Source organism: Saimiri boliviensis, chromosome 1 (genome assembly GCF_048565385.1).
Source record: "Saimiri boliviensis isolate mSaiBol1 chromosome 1, mSaiBol1.pri, whole genome shotgun sequence".
NCBI lineage: Eukaryota > Metazoa > Chordata > Mammalia > Primates > Cebidae > Saimiri > Saimiri boliviensis.
This window is the reverse complement of record NC_133449.1, coordinates 125,029,570-125,044,846: the sequence shown is the minus strand read 5'-3', so window position 1 is coordinate 125,044,846 and position 15,277 is coordinate 125,029,570. Positions and strand designations below refer to the sequence as shown.

The 15,277-nt window shown below is 37.3% G+C and overlaps 1 protein-coding gene across 1 annotated transcript in view; it reads right to left on the bottom strand.

The window, feature by feature from the left end:
- The window catches only part of ITFG1 (integrin alpha FG-GAP repeat containing 1), a 277,356-nt gene that overhangs the window by 88,380 nt on the left and 173,699 nt on the right, over positions 1-15,277 (bottom strand). The window lies entirely within an intron of this gene.

The following is a 15,277-nucleotide window of genomic DNA, read 5'->3' as shown; positions in this document are numbered from 1 at the left end:
GACCTCTAAGGACATAATTAAGGTTAAATGAAGTTACAGGGAGAGGATCAGTGTCTCCTAATAAGAGAGCTTGCTCTTTTTCTCTACCTGCATATGACAAGAACATGTGAGCGCACACTGAGATGGCAGCCACTTAAAAGCCAGGAAGCGAGGCTGCTCAGAGAGAATCTACCTTCCCAGTACTCAGTCTGTGGTATTTTGTTATGGAAGCCTGAGCAGACTAAAATACACACAAACTTTGTTTTTGAAAAATTTTTAGGCCAGGTTTGGTGGCTCATGCCTGCAATCTCAGCACTTTGGGAGGCCGAGGCAGGTGGATCACATAAAGTCAGGAGTTCAAGACCAGCCTGGCCAACATAGTGAAATCCCATCTCTACTAAAAACACAAAAAAATTAGCCAGGCATAGCGGTGCACGCCTGTACTCCCAGCTACTAGGGAGGCTGAGGCAAGAGAATTGCTTGAACCTGTGAGGTGGAGGTTGCAGTGAGATGAGATTTTGCCATTGCACTCCAGCCTGGGCATTAAGAGCAAAACTCTGTCTCAAAAAAAAAAAAATTACGTAAATAAAATCATACTACACACTATTGTGTAATCCTCCCTCACCTATTACACAACCACATAATTGCACAGTATTCAATTTGTGTGTGTGTGTGTGTGTGTGTGTGTGTGTGTGTGTGTGTGTGTATGTATTTATCCCTTCTTTTTATTAGGATGTTTAAGTTCTTCTCCTCATACCCCAACTTTTTTTCCTCCTTTTTAAAAACACCATTGGCAAGATCAGTTTTATGGACCTAGTATATTTATACATAGATCTTCGGCACATCTCTGACAATTTCCTTGGGATAAATTCATAAAACAGAATTTCTGGGTTCAGTCTTAAAGCTTTTAATGTACACAATGAAACTACTCTCCAGAAAAGACTGTCAAACATCTAAAAAGATCATTTATTGATCTTCTGGTAAGTGCCAAGCTGTGAACACATGAATTTGCTTTTACAAATGCTCTTCCTTAATCCTCATATCAAAACTGTGAAATAATTTTAATTGTCCCCGCCTCCTCATCTTTTTTTTTTAAGAAGAGGAAACTGAAGAACTGAAGCTTGGGCCCATACTCAAGGTCACAGGGTGAATGGAACTCTTTTTGCAAGACTATGTGACCACTGCTTTCAACAAGCAGCAAGAAACTAATTCATTGAAAGAACACATCCTACTATGATAGGAGATGAGAAATCGATGAACCATTGGGTTATTTTCTGTACAAGATAAAATGTCTGTGTCTTGGTTAGCATAAGAGTATTTACTAATACAACACATAATTACATTAGTATTAATCACCTAATACTAATCCTAATTCAGACATCATGTAATAGTTTATTTCATTTTGTATATAGTAAGCTAAAAACTTGGTTCCTGCATCTGTTTTTGTTTTTTCACAAGACCTCCTGTCAAATTTGAAGCTTCACATTATAACATTAGGATCACATGATAAGTCTTAAATGTAACCCTAACTTTGCCACATCTTTTCTCCACTAAGAAATTTTATAAAATAAAGTCAAACTAGATATTACACATGAAAAAAATATGATACATATTTGCCACAGGTAAGTGTTCTAAAAGGGGATATATACATGATACAAATAGAATATGCATTTCCTTGGTTTTTGCAATCACAGATCCAAGGAGAAACAATACTAACCCTTAATTAATTATCATGCTGGTTCATAATATTGTTTAATTAGGAATTCTAAACAACTCTCAACATAGTATTATAAAGGTTAATCTGTGTCCACTCAGAAATTATTACTTTACCTACAGAACAACTTGATATTTTTCCAGTGACATCTACATGGCTATGCAGCAGGTGAGGCAGACTTAGTCTGCATGGCTTCTGGGTTCTACTAGCTATGAATGTTTGATGTAAGGTAGGAAAATGTGTATGTCTTTAGCTACATTCAGTAATGATACCGCTTTTGTTAAGGAGTGCTACTGAAGGAAGGAAGAAATTTGACTTTTAGTTTTACCATTCAAATCCTCTGTGACCCAGTCTTGAGTTTTTTTCTTTTTTCTTTTTGAGATGGAGTCTCACTCTGTCACCCAGGCTGAAGTGCAGTGGCACAATCTCAGCTCCCTGCAATCTCTACCTCCTGAGTTCAGGTGATTTTTGTGCCCCACTCTCCCAAGAAGCTGGGATTACAGGTGCCTGCCACCACACCTGGCTAATTTTTGTATTTTTAGTAGATACGGGGTTTTGCCATGTTGAACAGGCTGGTCTCAAAATCGAGGCCTCAAGTGATTCAACTGCCTTGACCTCTGAAAGTGCTGGGATTCCAGGGGTGAGCCACCGTGCCTGGCCTAATTTTCTTGAAAGAAAAAAAGAAGACATTCACTCTCATACTTATTATCTTCTTCCCCTCTTGAGTTAATGAAATTTGAAAAAAAGTCTGAAAAACATTAGGTTTCTTGAAATTTACAGACCATATAAAGAAAATTTTTATTCTGATTTTTCTCCTCTCATTGCTCAGTATATCAAAGGTACAGACTCATCAGGAATATGGTTTCAATTACAGTTTATTAAAATTAGATATAAATTCTTCATAAAAGGCAGAACTGAATTAAATACTGCTGGAAAACACAACAGAGTGTAAATTTTATATGTGTGTTAGTAGTTCATCTTCTGTTGTTAATAATTTGCGAGTAACAGAAACTAAGTCTCTAGGTTATGAGTGTTGATAAGGGTAAACCTCAAAGCGACGGACACCAATGCTAGCTCAGAGCCCTAAGTGCCACTCCTTACTACTCATTCAGCACAGAAAATCTCATTAAGTGGGACCACATCTTGCTATGTTAGCTAATGAAAGATGTGATCAGAGGCAAACGCCTTCACCTCTCTCTCGTATGGTTTAAAAAAAAACATTTAAAGTAAGAGAGTTGGATGAAATAATTTATAAGGTTTATAAAAACCTGCAAACTGGAGTTTTTATAAACCTTATAAATTATTTCATAATTCTTTCATTCCAAACTGGGATCTATATTGCTAGTTTCAGGTGCTTAATACTCACCCTAGCTCAGAGGGAAGTAGCCTGGGTTTAAAGGGCTCTTTATGTAAGTTCGCTCACATGTGATAAAATTATCTAGAACACCGAGAGCCTTGAATAGTCAGGGTCTGAAGGAATGAGGCTGGATCATGGATGATGCAACCTCTCAAAGTCAGAAATGCAGAACAGAACCAGAAATGGAACTTGCTATTATGTAAGCTAATTTTCTGTGTTCTCTTTGTCCTTACAGCATATGTAACATTATGCTATTAAAAAAATACATACATATTTTCATCTAAAACTTATATATAGGAGATTATTGTATGAAGCAATCATGTAAAGCAGAAGGCACATGACAAACACTAAATGTTAGCTATTACTGTTTGGTTTTTAAAACAAATTACATATTCTATCATTCCGGATTTCAGAATTTACAGGCATCAGCTTTCATTGCTGCAGCTTCTTTTGGTGTGCCTGAAACTTCAGGAACCAACAAAGCAGGCTGAGAATTCTCAGTGCTCATGGTGGTTGCATATACTAAGTGGCAAAGAGCATAGCTTTCCTAATATACTTTTACAGACTTTCCAAATGTTTTACAATAGGCTCACTTACTTTTGTAATCAGAAAACAAAACTAAATAAATATTAAACCAAAACCCTACCAACAAATAAAAGAAATAATGTTTTAAAGTTCTCTTGCATAATCAAAAAAGGATAGACTGATGGTGTTTCTACAAATGTCACCCAGAAATTAAAATTTAAAAACTCCATAATGTCCGGCTTATGAACAAGAAAAAAGTATTTAAAGTAGTCTATTAAATGAATCCAAGAATGTAATTTCCCCAGTGATATCTGAATAAAAATTTCATTATCTGTGCTTCGGTTGGGTTAAAAAAAACACACACACACTATTAAATATTCCAAGGCTGAATTTACCGATTACAGCAAAAGCCCACTTTTTAAACATGGGACCATTATATTATTGATATGAAAATACAGGTTTATGGGTGATGTAAAACATTTTTTTTAAGTATAATAACTGGGAAGGTGTGCTAAAATACATAAACGGTCCATTATGGAAAAGGGAAATTTAACAGGACAGACACCTGTATGCAATTCCAGCCTTCTACTATTTGTCTTGTTTGCCCCTGTGAGCTTCTTGAAGGCAAGAACTGTTTTTGTTTGATTTTTAAGTGTCTCTCTGTGTTGCTTAGTTCAAGTGTTACTGAATGTTTTTTAACTAGCTAATTTTGGCTAATGGTCTACTCTAGAAGTTTAAAATTTTTTAACAATTTCATAAACTTTTGTAATTATGTATTATTTGTAATCATATTACTGGCTTGGCACAGTGGCTCATGCCTGTAATCCCAGCACTTTGGGAGGCCAAAGTGGGCAGATCACTTGAGGTCAGGAGTTTTGAGACCATCCTAGCCAACACAGTGAAATTCTGTCTCTATTAAAAATACAAAAATCAGCTGAGTATGGTGGTGTATTCCCATAGTCCCAGCTACTGTGGAGGCTGAGGCAGGAGAACTGCTTGAACCCAGGAGGTGGAGGCTGCAGTGAGTCGAGATCATGCCACTGTACTCCAGCCTGAGAGACAAAGTAAAACTGCATCTCAAAAAAAAAAAAAATTACAAAAATCTACACAGGATTATTATAACACTGAGTAATAGCCTTTTAAATGAACTGTTCCAAAAAGTAATTTCTAATACTCCTAGGGATATTTAAAACCAAATTTGTTTTTAAAGATTAAAAAAATATGAAATAGCCTATTCACAATTAAACAAAAAGCAATAATAAAAATACTTGATGAGCTATTTGAAATACTGATTATCAGGAGATTAATTTGTAATTTAAAATGTGGACAATGGGATGCGCAATTCATAAGTTTCTTTTAACATGACAATGCTTAGGATTTTATCATTTCATGTTAAACCATATTGTATGTCATGGCCCATGTATTCTTAAAGATAGTTAAAATATAAAAATTTGGCTTCTAGCTTTGTGAGTCAGTTTATATTCACTTTTCACACAAATGTCAAAACCAAAACCCAAATATGGGAATAATCATGCATAAATACTATAACACTAAACCAGCGTGCAGGCTGGGAGGATGACTTAGACAAAGCCAAAGCTGTAAAGGTCAATACTGTACAATGGTTTTAGTTGTGTTTTAAGTAAAAAATTCTTGCTTAGATTATGAGTGACTATTCACATTCCTTCTCTGAAAATGTCTTTAAGCTTTGTTTCTTTAAGATACATGAACACAAAAACATTATCACCTCTCTAAAAATTACTCAAGCTTTGAGCACATGTGTAAAATCAAGTACCTCCCCTCAGACATTCTTGTCATTTAGATGACATTATTTTAGATATTCTCTGAAAGATTTTTTTGGTCTGTTACTGATTACCTATCTTTCATTCATTATTTTATTAAATAGTAAAATGATACGCTGTTTGTAAAAAAAAAATACAGAAACCTACAAGATGATCTTTGAAGTAATTGTAATCTTGTTCTTTATGTGTACATATTAATATCAAATGTGGAAGTTAGAAACTTCATACCTATATAAATATATATACGCATATAAATATATAACATATAAATTTGTTAAAATTTTTGCTATACTCAGGAGCAGTTTGACCTTTAAGAACATATCAAATAAAAAAAAAATATGTGACATGATGGATATGGTAATTGGCCTGATTTAATAATTTCACAAGGTATACATATGCTAAAATAACATATTGTACCCCTTAAATTTAAAAAATGTGAAAAAAGTAGTTAAAAAACAGAAAACATATTGGTTCTAGGTAAGTTTGTCTGAAGGAACTTTTAGTAGACAATTTCAAAAACAAAACATTTATTTACTTCCTTAATTCCCTAACTGTCATTGCAATGTTCAAAAATAATAAATGGTAGATATCTTGAGAAATTCTTAAAAGGATACTGAATAGGTGAATAAGATTGAGAAAGAGCTAATTTAGTGCTGAGCAGGTCAGAGAGCTACTGGGGCAATGGGGTGGACCACCCCAGCAGCCCACTGGGAAACCTTTCAGCTCAGAGCTTTGGTTGAGAAGGGAAACATGCCAGGGCTGAGGACAGTGAGGAAAAGGAAGGTCTCTGGAAAGCAGGTCTGAGGCTTGTGACAGGAAAAGCTGCATTTGTAACTTAGCAGTTCTTGTTACTTGGTAGTTCTTGCTAGCTAAGTAAAAGTGGGGGATTTGCTGGTGCTTCTAGTCACTGCCCTAAATAACTTCATAGTGTTGCCAAAAACAAACTTTTTAGCATACAGGATGAAACAACACAAAAAGGTTCAGCAGGCCGGGTGCGGTGGCTCACGCTTGTAATCCCAGGACTTTGGGAGGCCGAGGTGGGTAGATCACAAGCTCAGGAGTCCAAGACCAGCCTAGCCAAGATCCCATCTCTACCAAATGTACAAAAATAAGCCGGGTGTGGTGGTGGGCGCCTGTAGTCCCAGCTACTCAGGATGCTGAGGGAGAGAATTGCTTGAACCTGGGAGGCGGAGGCTGCAGGGAGCTGAAATTGCACCACTGCACTGCAGCCTGGGTGACAGAGCAAGACTCTGTCACCTAAAAAAAAAAAAAAAAAATTGCTCAGCAAAGCAGAGTGCCTCACTGTAACATCCTTTCATTATTTCCCAATGGAAAGCACATACGAGGCTAAGGGAGTAAGTCAGGGCTCATGCATCCCTCGCTAGTGACTTTCACGGAGAAGGCAGTTCAACTGTAAGGCATCACATTGGCTCTGCTGTCTGATAGCCACCAGGCCACCACTTTGCTCAAATATAGCTTCTACCCATGGTGGACTCCCAGCTTGTGAGTCCTAAAGGGGAAAGGAGAAAAGAAGCAGTGGCAATCGTCTGCTGGGCAGAACTGCATAGTGACCCACCCCGCTTACACTACCCACCAACCCTGATTCTTTTAAGAAATGTAAGCAGAGAAAAATCCTTATGCACAAGAAGAAAAGCAACAGCTTAAGAGAAGAAAGACTAACATGAGCAATCATATAAATGATCCCCACCTCAACAGAACATGCACAGGAACAGGAGGGTATTTCAAAGACTAGCGTATTATAGTAGCCCCTGCTTATCCAAAAGGACATGTTCCAGGATCACCAGTGGGGGCCTGAAACCATGCAGAGCACTGAATACTAAATATGCCGTTTTTTCCTATATGTATATACCTATGATAAAGTTTAATATATAAACTGGGCAAAGTAAGAGATTAACAATAACAATAAAATAGAACAATTATAACAATATACTATAATAAAAATTATATGGATGTGGCTTTTCACTCTCAAAATATTTTTTTATAATGTACTTACATCTTTTCAAAATACAGTTGACTGTGGGTAACTGAAACCACAGAAACTGAAACTGTGGATAAGGAGGGACTACTCTATATGCAAGAAGAAAGTAGAGCAATATTTATAAAATTCCATTAGCAAACTTAGTGTTAACAATAAGGGCAAGGGAAAGACATTCTAAGACATACCAGTACTCAGAAAATATATTAATCTAAGTACAATTTACTCTGAGTTGGAATAAAGAAAGGGAAAAATGTGGTACATAAGAAAAAAGGTGGCAATAAAAGCTGGTAAAATTGAAGTTTAATTACTAATAATACGATTGTGAATTATTAAGAAAGGATTTATAAAATAGAAGACAGAAAAAGTAAAGCAAAATTAATCGTCCAGAAATCAAACTTTCATATTATTTCAACAAAAACTGGAGGTAGCCAAGGGTAATAAAATCTTTCCCATCAAGTATCTGCTTTTCATGAAAAACAAAAAACAAAAAACCAAAAAAAACCCCAACACCTTTCCCAAAGGAAAGGTCTCCTCTTGTTTGGTAAGTAAAGGTAAAGATATTGCTACAATTTTAAAAGTGCCAGGGGAAACAGGGTTCATCCAGGTTTGTTAGAAATGAGGTAACTTAGCAAAAAGAACAAAGCTGGAGGCATCACACTACCAGACTTCAAACTATACTACAAGGCTACAGTAATCAAAACAGCATGGTACTGGTACCAAAACAGACATATAGATCAATGGAACAGAATAGAGAACTCGGAGGCAACACCACACATACACAACCATCCGGTCTTTGACAAACCTGACAAAAACAAGCAATGGGGAAAAGATTCCCTGTTTAATAAATGGTGTTGGGAAAACTGGCTAGCCACGTGCAGAAAGCAGAAACTGGACCCCTTCCTGACACCTTGCACTAAAATTAACTACAGATGGATTAAAGATTTAAACATAACACCTAACACCATAAAAACTCTACAATAAAATCTAGGCAAAACCATTCAGGACATAGGCATAGGCAAGGACTTCATGACCAAAACACGAAAAGCATTGGCAACAAAAGCCAAAATAGACAAATGGGATCTAATCAAACTCCATAGCTTCTGCACGGCAAAAGAAACAGTCATTACGGTGACTTGGCAACCAAAAGAATGGGAAAAAATGTTTGCCATCTACCTACCTGACAAAGGGCTAATATCCAGAATCTACAAAGAACTAAAACAGATTTACAAGAAAAAAACAAACAAGCCCTTTCAAAAGTGGGCGATGGATATGAACAGACACTTTACAAAAGAAGACATATGTGAGGCCAACAAACATAAATGCTCATCATCATTGGTCATTAGAGAAATGCAAATCAAAACTACATTGAGATACCACTTCACGCCAGTTAGAATGGTGATCATTTAAAAATCTGGAGACAACAGATGCTGGAGAGGATGTGGAGCAACAGGAACACTTTGACACTGTTGGTGGGAGTGTAAATTAGTTCAACCATTGTGGAAGACTGTGTGGCGATTCCTCAAGGACCCAGAAATAGAAATCCCATTTGACCCAGCAATCCCATTACTGGGTATATATCCAAAGGATTAGAAATCGTTCTACTATAAGGACACATGCACATGAATGTTCATTGCAGCACTGTTTACAATAGCAAAGACCTGGAACCAACCCAAATGCCCATTGATGATAGACTGGACAGGGAAAATGTGGCACACCATGGAATATTATGCAGCCATGAAAAATGATGGGTTCATATCCTTTGTAGGGACATGGATGAATGTGGAAACCATCATTCTCAGCAAACTGACACAAGAGCAGAAAATCAAACACTGCATGTTCTCACTCATAGGCGGTTGTTGAACAATGAGAATATATGGACACAGGGAGGGAAGCAGTACACACTGGGGTCTGTTGGGGGGAAATAGGGGAGGGACAGTGAGGGGTGGGGAGTTGGGGAGAGATAGCATGGGGAGAAATGCCAGATATAGGTGAAGGGGAGGAAGGTAGCAAATCACACTGCCTTGTGTGTACCTATGCAACAATCTTACATGTTCTTCACATGTACCCAAAACCTAAAGTGCAATGAAAAAGAAAAAAAAAAAAAAAGAAATGAGGTAACTTCTAGACTAGAATTAAGATTCAGAACCTTCAAGTGTATCTGACAGGAATATCAATAAAAGATGAGAGCCAGTAACAAGTCTTAATTCAGGGGACACAATTCTGTCATACACAAGGTCCCTGTCTTCATGTAAATGCTGTGGATCTGCTGCAGATGTGTGTTAAGAAATGCAGAAGGGCAGTTTATATTGCTGTGGCTGCATATAAAAGCTTACATATCCCCAATTTCCATAACTGAAAAACAGTGGCATTTAGTATAGGTGGATTTGAGCATTAGAGTAACAGAATAATTTAAGAGCAAAACCAGCTGTGGACATTGCCAATGGCTATGAAGGGTAATTACATAATAGTAACTGACTTAAGGCAAACAACTAATAATCAAAGGAAAGAGTGGAAGGGCATCTCAAAACAACTAGAAAGTTATTTTTCTTCCAAATGATTGCTTTAAATTGGGATCTCATTTCCTGTAACCTTTCTGTAAATTACCTTATTAATATTTATGTTAATATCTTTAATGCAAAGTTATCCTGTTTTCTCAAACTAAAACCTCCTGTACCAAACTGGCTATCTCTGGGTCTCAGCTTGAAGATGTGTGGAGAATCCTCTCCTATGTTACCGAGACTGCAGGGCGACCCGTCCTGATTTAGGCTGGGGAGTCGAAGGCCAGGGATTCTTAACTTCTCCTGACTAGAGCTTCTCAAGACTCTCTTAGGTTTTTTTGTTTTAACTTTTTATCATGGAACATTTCAAACAAAAGTCCAAACATATATAAAACTGAAAATAGTAGAATGAACCTCACAAACATTTCTCACAATTTCAAAAAGTGCCAACAAAACATGGCCAACTTTGTTTCATCTGTACCCCAGATTCCACATCCCTGGACTACTTTAAAGAAGGGCCGCAGACATGTCATTTTGCTCTCAGGTAGTTTGCTGTCTCACTACTTAATCATGTAAAGAAGGCTACGTTTTCCTGAGCAGGACCATGTGTTCTGAGTATTTTGTTACTACGATTCTAAGTTAGGGCAGCATCGTGATGTGTTCTGAGTATTTTGTTACTATGATTTTAAGTTACGGCAGTGGTTCCCAACCTTTCTGGCACCAGGGATGGGTTTTGTGGAAGAAAGACAATTTTTTCATGGATGGGGGTCAGGTGGGAGATGGATTCAGGATTGTTCTACCTCAGATCACAAGGTATGTTAGATTCTCAAAAGGAGCATACAACCTAGATCCCCCACATGTGCATTTCACAACAGGGGTCGCCCTCCTAAGAGAATCTAATGCTGCCGCTGATCTAAGAGGAGACAGAGCTCAGGCAAGCGATGGGGAGCAGCTGTAAATACAGGTGAAGCTTTGCTCTCTCTCTGACCATTCACCCCTTGTTGCGCGGCCAGGTTCCTAATAGCCTCAGAATGGTACTGGTCTGCGGCCTGGGGCTTGGGGACCCCTACCTTAGGGTCTGCTTTAACAATAAAAAATACAGTAATTTTATTGAAAAAATTCAACAGACACTAATCAAGGGCCTACGATATACCAGACATGAATATCGATAGACAGAACTAACTAAATATGCACATTTTGACTTGAGTTTTCTAACAACTAAACTAATTCATAGAAGAAGTCGATGTTGCATTATGAGGAGGTGAGGTCTCCTTTGGTATAAAGCATTCAAGCAGAAGCTGACTAAGATGTTGCATTAGGTTAGACTTGGGCAAGATGCCTTTTGAGATTTTTCCCCCCCATCTCTAAGATCTTGTTTTTATAATTTTAAAAAAAAGTAAATGAATAAATGCCAAGGAGGAACTTGGGACCCTAAATTATATGTGTACATTTTTCCATGTGGATAATTTCTAAATGATCAATATAAAATATTCAGATCTTCTTTTGCTTCACCCTTAGAAATGCCTTCTCTCTTTAGAATATTATTATTATTATTACAACTGGGAATTGGAATATCTTATCAATATTACAAAAACCCTATGCTCTAATTTCCATCTATTCTACCTGGCTGGAAACCTCTGTGTGAGGAAAGGGCCTGCAGACTTGAGCATGGAAAGCAGTGAAGTCACAGGGCCTCATGCTAGTCAGCAAAACTGCCACAAGTATAAATAGTTCAATCACATTCTATTTTAAGAGTATAAAACAGAACTTTTAGTATAAAAGTGGCTTCAAGGCTTGAATAAAATAACTTGATGAGCACAGGGAGAACTTGATTTGTTCTAACAATATACAGATGAGTATCTCTTGCACTTGAAATTTTCCTTGCTACTTAATGCCTAACATCTGTTCTAGAAAGAATTAATCTTTAATCTGTCCAAGTAGGCACATGCACATACCACATTCAGATGAACTAAGTAATGAATCTATGGTTTTGATTTTTTTTTTTAAGCTTCAGATTTGAGAAAATAGTTCCTTTAATGTACACTGGCTCCAGCCTGGCCAACATGGTGAAACATTGTCTCTACTAAAAATACAAAAAATTAGCCAGGTATGGCGGCATGTGCCTGTTATCCCAGCCACTCGGGAAGCTGAGGCATGAGAACCGCTTGAACCTGGGAGGCAGAGGGTGCAGTGAGCTGAAATCGCTCCACTGTACTACAACCTGGGCAACACAGTGAGGCTCTATCTCAAAAAAGTTTACTGAAGTATACTGGTAGAATTCAGAAAGAAGGAAAAAGCCTACAGTTCTCTCATTAAACAGAAAGAAAACAGTATTTTGAAAGAGAATTATTAATTTAAATTTAATGTATATTTTTGAAGCAAATCACACTTATTCTAGGTTGAAGCAAAACGGTGAGTTTTATAGGATCCCATTAAAATAATGAGAGGAAAAACGCACTGTTACTCATTATGTGTTAATTTTTCTGTGCATTTTTGGTGTAAGCATGAGAAATCATATAAATTAGAGTTTCCAGTCACAGAGAATCCGCAAAAGATGGGTAGACTTGAGAAGCTAAGCTAGGAAAGGGCATTTCAATCTTTTCAAGAAATGAACAATTGACTAGTTGTGTCCCTAATATCAGCAAACAGGTCAAGGTAGAAATCTGACTTTGAATTGGTGTTTCACCTATTTTGGTAGAATGCTTCCTAGAGACACAGATGGGTCAGAGGCACCACCTGTTGCTTAGGTACTAGAGAAGAGGGGAAGGCTGTGATTCAAGATAGCCAATCTAGGCCTCAAAAGATAGCTGGCCATTTATTTCACATAAATTTCCTGAATGCCTCCTACATTCCAGGCCCTGTGTTAGGCACCTGACAATCAAAGACAAAAAAGACAGATGCTACTCTTAAATTGCTTGAATCATTATAGTATACTAGGAGTAAGAGAGATGCCAATGCCAAGGACACAAGTAAATAAGCCTAGATTTCAGAGTGCTTGCCAAGTATTCTGAAATGGATGGAGGAAGGCGAGATTAAATGTGATATTTAAATAAGTGAAGACTAAAAGTGTGCTGTTCTTCACCAAGGAGGATGATGCTCGTGATCGAAGGTAAAATAACGGATTTGATTTTAATTCTTTTTTTTTTTGTTTCTGTTTTTTTTTTTTTTTTTTTTTTTTTTGGAGACAGAGCCTTGCCGTATAGCTCAGGCTGGAGTGTGGTGGCATGATCTTGGCTTACTGCAACCTCTGCCTCCCAGGCTCCAGCCTCAGCCTCCAGATTTGCTGGGACTACAGTTACATGCCACTACACCCAACTAAATTTTGTATTTTTGTAGAGACAGGGATTTCACCATGTTGGCTGGGCTGTAACTCCTGACTTCAAGTGATCCACCTGCCTCAGCCTCCCAAAGTGCTGGGAGGACTGATTTTTTTTTTTTTTTTAAGATATTTTCATCCTGTAAATAGATGACTTCTGTTTAGTTCACCTGGGAACCAAAATCTGTAGCCGTCAAATGGCTGTACTGGATTTAGTAGTTTATCCCTAAGGAATCAAATCCCAAACTCTTACTCTAACATCTCTTTGTTCCAATTAACTGAACTTGGTTATTCTAATTACATACACAATTAGAGCCAGCAAAAGTTTTAAGAATTCTTGCCTTCTTATCTAGAGGTGTCCAGTTGAAGAAGGATAGAGATAAGAAATGTACTTCAAACTACAAAATTAATAGCATACCAAATAAACCGTATATTTAATTTTTTTAGCTTCAACATATCCAAATAGTTCTTTCTTGAAAATGGCAAAAGACAGCACAAGATAATAAAAAGTACAGAAATGATTAGATTCATGTATCAGTATTTTGTGGCTGCAGTAATAAGGAAGATGGGTGGAACTCTTAGTTCAAACAAGACTGAATTTGCTGTTTAGAAAGGAAGAATGCATGTTATATCAGTTTCATCTCTCAAAATAAATCTCAACACTAATCTGTTACTCTGTTGCTTTTCTGTATTCAGCTATTTATGCTTATTTCAAAACCTTAATAAATATTTCTACAAAGTACATGTGTCATTTTGTTGACAAACAAATCAATATGGTTCTCCTGGTGTTGGCTATTACAATAGTAATGCAAAAACAGTCACTTCTCAAACACCAGTTCATGATAGAACCCTCAGTAAACTAAGAATAGGGAGAATCTCTTTAGTATATACAGAGCATCTACCAAAAAACTCTATAGTTAATAAAACATTTCAGTATGAAAGACAAAATGTTATCCCCTTAAGACTGGAAACAAGTATGTCCATGCTCACTACTTATTCAACACAGTAAATGAAAATTCTAGCCAGCACAAGAAAAATAAAAGCCATATGGATTAGAAAGAAAATTATCTCTCTTTGCAGATGACAAAGTTGTCTATGTAGAAAATCCCAAGGAAGCTACAAAAAAATCCTTCTAGAATCAGCAAGGTCACTGTATACACAAGATCAACACACAAAAATAAATTTCATTTCCATATACTAAAATATGTGGAAGCAAAACTTAAAAACACAATATCCTCTATAGCCATCTTTTTTTTTTTTTTTTTTTTTTCTTTTTTTTGAGACAGAGTGTCGCTCTTGTTACCCAGGCTGGAGTGCAATGGCACGATCTCGGCTCACCGCAACCTCCGCCTCCTGGGTTCAAGCAATTCTCCTGCCTCAGCCTCCTGAGTAGCTGGGACTACAGGCAAGCACCACCATGCCCAGCTAATTTTTTGTATTTTTAGGAGAGACGGGGTTTCACCATGTTGACCAGGATGGTCTTGATCTCTTGACCTCGTGATCCACCCGCCTCGGCCTCCCAAAGTGCTGGGATTACAGGCTTGAGCCACCGCGCCCGGCCAGCCATCTTAAAGAAAATAAAATACTTAAGCATGCTCTCAACAAAATATGTACAGGGTCTTTATGAGGAACACAGGTGTCAGGTGGAGGACACTGCTGGCATTGGTTGCAGTGAACAAATAAGTAACACAATGAGAAAAACAGAAATCACATTTCTCACTGTTGGGAGAGCTATCTACAAAAAGAGACAAGATTAGAAGGAACCCTGAAGTGCTCCATTTGGATTGAAAATGAAATTATAGCAATGAATTCATGGTTTTATAGTTAGTATATGCAAATATAAATAGATGTCAATATAGTTACAAATGTGTACATTTGTATGTGCATATGTGAATCCATACCTGTATTCTCTCTTCTAGCTGTGTCCATTGAGAGAACCTGAAAGAAATGACAACCCAGTAGCAACTAGCACACTGGGCAACCATTTCAGAATGCGGTTTTGAAATACTGTACTCTACTAAAGGGAACCAAGACTCCTTGGAGAAAAGTCTGATTGCAGGCTTGGGGCAAGGGAGATACAAGATGAACAA